Source organism: Octopus bimaculoides, chromosome 4 (genome assembly GCF_001194135.2).
Source record: "Octopus bimaculoides isolate UCB-OBI-ISO-001 chromosome 4, ASM119413v2, whole genome shotgun sequence".
Lineage (NCBI taxonomy): Eukaryota > Metazoa > Mollusca > Cephalopoda > Octopoda > Octopodidae > Octopus > Octopus bimaculoides.
In genome coordinates this window covers 4,591,452-4,596,451 of record NC_068984.1, presented here as the reverse complement: position 1 = coordinate 4,596,451, position 5,000 = coordinate 4,591,452, and the positions used below count along the sequence as shown (strand labels likewise).

The 5,000-nt window shown below is 34.8% G+C and overlaps 1 protein-coding gene across 3 annotated transcripts in view; it reads left to right on the top strand.

The window, feature by feature from the left end:
- LOC106867333 (protein RD3) overlaps positions 1–5,000 on the top strand; it is an 18,635-nt gene that overhangs the window by 3,976 nt on the left and 9,659 nt on the right. Inside the window, exon 1 of one of the 3 annotated variants that reach the window (XM_014912177.2) lies at positions 3,721–3,838. The exons of 1 other annotated variant lie outside the window; for it this stretch is intronic. The gene's annotated coding sequence lies outside the window, so the exon portion shown is untranslated. Of the gene's footprint in view, positions 1–3,720; positions 3,839–4,806; positions 4,924–5,000 lie in introns of those variants that run through there. One more of the 3 variants, XM_014912176.2, reaches the window with a different exon arrangement.

Genomic DNA, 5,000 nt, shown 5'->3' with positions numbered 1-5,000 from the left:
GATGAATGATCCTGGTAGCAATAAACAAGAACATCAGAAGTATTTTGGCTTTCTTGGGCCTTGCCAATGGTGTGAACCCATAGTTACATGTCTGAACAAAAGCTTTTGCCTCCAATATATAGGAAATAGTGAATAATGCTTTCACTGATATTGCAAATAGCCACTGGGCTGAAAAAATATTAATTGTATGCAATTGAAGCAGCATTTAATTAAAACAACCATCTATGTATTATACTTAATATGTTACCATCTCTTAATATAGGAACTTGTTATTTTCAGTCACAACGTGCCCCCCCCCCCCATGCTCACTAGAGAAAGAATTACAAAATGAAATGGCAAATTGTTAAATGAATTGTCAAAATGTTTCAGATTCAGTGGAGAAATTTTGAAAACTGAATGAATGAATCTCAGTCAAGAGACCTAGAAATGACAATTTGCAAAACTAAGATGCAATTTATATCCTGTTATTCTAAAAGCATCAGGAAAAATGGCTCTGCTTAAGCCATTGCAGAAAGAAGCAGTGAATAAAATCAATAGTTGACATGCAGTGTAATGATGGGGGTAGGTGGAGGAAGAATCTTTGTGCAGAATGAAAGACCATTTTAAGTATATCATTTGAGGAGACAGTGTGTTACAATAGACCAAATATAATGGCTTATTGCTAAGATGGTTTGTTTGATGTAGTAAATACAATCTACTTCCATGGTAACTTAATTAATTATGAAAGATGATACAATAATACAACAGAATCTAGAGCATGGAGTCAGACAAAGAAATTAGAGGAATTATCGTTTTGCTTTTTTGCTTGCTTTTATTTTTGTAACAAAGAGATTAGCTTCCTATACAAAGAACAACAGTGCTGTGCTGCATAAACACATGAAAGTGGTACTGCCATGGTTTTTATTACTAGAGTACTATTCCCTCAATGTCTATAGAAATAATAAAACAGTGACCTAGCAGAATTGCTCACACACCAGACGAAATGCTTAGCAGCATTTCATCCATCTTTACATTCTGAGTTCAAATCCTGCAAAAGTCCACTCTGTCTTTCATCCTTTTGGGGTCAATAAAATAAGTACCAGCTGAACACTGAGATCGATGTAACCAACTTAGCACCTCTGCAAAAAATTGCTGGCCTTGTGCCAAAATTTAAAACCAATTTCTTTGGAAATAATTACATTCTACTTTGATGTTTGTAATATTATACACAGAATCATTTTCCAAGGAAATTCTATGTAATGGCCAATTAAAATACTTTATATAAAGTGGTTTGTATCTTGCATTTGGCACCATGTTATGTCTGTGAACAGAACATTTCATTCTTAACCCTTTGCCTGTCCAAAGCATTTTCATAGATTTTTTCCTAAATATGTTAGGACAAAAGTAGAATGAAGGGTGTCTACTTCATTTTGAGAAGTCTCTGTATAAGTGTGAGTGTGCATGTGTATGTGTGTGAGTGTGTGTGAGTGTGTGTGTGTGTGTGTGTGTGTGTGTGTTTATCTCCTCCCCAACACTGTTTGACAACTGGTGTTGATGTGTTTGTGGCTCTGTAACTTAACAGTTTAGCAGAAGAGACTGATAGAATAAGTACCAGGCTTAATAAAGATTTATCCAAGGTGGTGCTCCAGCATGGCTGCAGTCTAATGACTGAAACAAGTAAAATATCAAAGATAGCATAAATACCAATTCCATCTCTACTGTAGCTGCTTCACTCAAAGGCAATGTTAGTTTTACGAGGTACATGGCAACTTCTCTGGTGCTAGTGCCATGAAAAATACATCCAATCCATGCTGTAAAGTGGCTGGCATTAGGAAGGGCATCCAGTCATTAGAAATTATGCCAAAGTAGGCAGTGGCGCACAATACAGTCCCTGGATTCATTAGGTCTTGTCAAACCATCCAACTCAAGCTAGAATAGAAATATGGATGTGAAATGATGGTAATGATAATGATGATGATGATGATGTCCCTGTACATTTTGATTTTAAACTCTGCTTGTTTTTCAGTTCCCTGTTGTTCAAAAAATGAATACCAGTCGTTTATTCTTTTCTAATCTAGGCACAAGGCCTGAAATTTTGGGGGAGGGGGGCAGTCAATTAGATCGACCCTGAAAGGAAGAAAAGCAAAGTTGACCTCGGTGGAATTTGAACTCAGAACGTAAACACAGATGAAATATCGCTAAGCATTTCGCCCAATGTGCTAATGATTCTTTTCTACTCTAGGCACAAGGTCCGAAATTTGGGGGGAGGGGGCCAGTTGATTTGATCGACCCCAGTATGCAACCGGTACTTAATTTATCGACCCCAAAAAGATGAAAGGCATAGTCAACCTTGGTGGAATTTGAACTCAGGACGTAAAGACAGACGAAATGCCACGAAGCATTTCACCCAGCGTGCTAACAATTCTGCCAGCTCACCGCCTTACCAGTAATTTATTGGAGAAAAAAACTGAAATGACATTGTGCTTTCCCTAAATATTTGTAATATTGTGCAACTGTAAAGAATGAATTTAGAGTTGAAACCTTTCCAAACATGTTAAGTTCCACACTTGTTTTCTCCAGTCCTTCTTGACATGAATTTATTGAAATAATGGCATTTTTTCCCCCCACTATTTTAAGCTTCTTTTTAAATGAAAAGAACTGGAGTGTGATTTATGCATGGGGCAAAGCTAAAACTGTGACAGGAAAAAAATTATCTTCCAAGCTTGAACACCAAATTGGAGGTGTGATTTATACACAAGTGCACCTGATAAATGAGTAAATATGGTAATTAAACAATTAGGCTCACAGCATCAAGTATTTTTTTTTGATTTTAAGAAAATATAGTGTCATAAAGAAATATAGTTACAAAACATAGCATAATTTAAAGGAAATATAGTTACATTCAGGCATACCTACACAACTTTGTTTCCTCATAACTTTCTGAAAAATTGAATTTTTAAAATAAAATTTTTACAATTATGCTTTAGATGGTATAGATTCCGTTTATATCAGAATTTGTTGGAAAAGATTTTTCCAGGAGTGGGAAAAGAAATTTCGGAAAATTCATAGGAGTCGGCTTTGTTTCCTCATAACTTTCAGAAAATTGGGTATTTTTTAAATGAAATTTTCCACAAATGTCTTTCAAGTTGTATAGATTACGATTATACCAGAATTTGATGTGGGGAAAAAAAAAAGAAAAAACGATGGGCATATACTCATAAATACTGACGCATAACAATTTTTTTTCGAAATTTCAAGTTTCATTCATATGTGATGTTTGTCAGTATGAATGTGTGCACGCCCAACAATTATTATTATTATCCTTTTAATATTAACTTCCGATATAATCGTAATCTACACACTCTGAAAGGTAATTGTTGAAAATTTCATAAAGGATACCCAGTTTTCTGAAAGTTATGAGGAAACAAAGGCAACACGTGTAAATTTTTCGAAACTTCTCTTCCAGGCCTCAGAAAACAATTTCCACAACAAATTCCGATATAATCGGAATTTATGCCATCTGAATAGAAAATTTTATATTAAAAATATCCATTTTTTTTTAAAGTTAAGAGGAAACAAAGTCGGCGGAGTGCACACTACATTTAATCATCTTACGTCCTTGCTTTTATCAGCAATTCTGCTTGTTGAATAAATAAGTCAGATAACTACTTTTATCTCAGTGACAACGAAATATCATCTTGTGCATACCACTCCCACTCATTATCGTCAACAATTGGCAGCTTGTCGTCTGTTACTTTTCAATGATGGTACGAGGCAGATATCTTTAAAGAATAACTTCTCTCTCATCAGCAATCTGCATCTTTTAGGTCGATCGTTCCGTGAGATACTATTCTCCCAGGTAATGTCTATACAAAACATTAATTATTTATAAAACCTTTAATAGTATCATTAAATTTATCTCAGTTTGAATATCTGATTTCTAGCAGCTTCTCAACTAATCTTAAGTTATATTATAGTTTCTGTTCATTAGCAATCTAATTTACATTTACACACACGCACACGCACTTATACGCACACACTCGCATGCATTCATTGCATACATACATACACGCGCGGCCGCACGCACACGCACACGCAAAGATAATCCTTTCTACTATAGGCACAAGGCCTGCAATTTTGGGAAGGGGAGTAGTCGATTACATTGACCCCATTACCTAACTGGTACTTGATTTATCGACCCCGAAAGGATGAAAGGTAAAGTCGACTTCGGGTGGAACACACAAAGATAATATTGAAAAATAGAGTAGGCTTTTTTTATTTTCAAATATTTGCGAATTGACACAATTTTCGTATATTTTTTCGTAAATATAAATAAACTATAACAAAAATGAAAATATATTAATGACGTGAATAGTCTTGAAATTTAGTGCCACTTTCTTCATCGGTAACATTTTTCTAGAATATTCAGAAGCTTTTCAAGTTTCACCTCTATCTAACACCTGAATTTAATATCTCTGGTATCAACATCCATTATAGGAGCCAACGAGTCTCTCTATAGAGTCATCATGTTAGAAACAACAGCTAAACCTTCCATAAAGGACATACTACCGTTTTAAAATAACGAAGGACACATTAGGTAATGTAATCTGAGATACACATGAAAAGACGGTATCGTCAGCTCTGACGTATATTTTGATCATGGTATTCTCGATCAGGACGGACCTAGGGTTAAACAATAATTACAATTACTCGTTATATTTGAAAGATAGAGAGATGATATATCATGGGTATGATAAACCGGGTTTTATTTTATAATTAAAAAGAAATTTATTAAAGCAGTCGTCACTAAGGAAAGGGTTATTATATTGCTGTTTAGATGTCTGCATTTACTACTAATTGGATTTAGTTTCGTATTTACTAATTGTCAACAGATGCGTTGTTTAACAACATTGTTGAGATAACAGGGTCGCTGGTATATGACCGGTAAGCAAACTCGAAAACATCTTTTCTTTTAGGTTTTTCAACGATGACGATTATTCTAATAGCACTGACATTATATA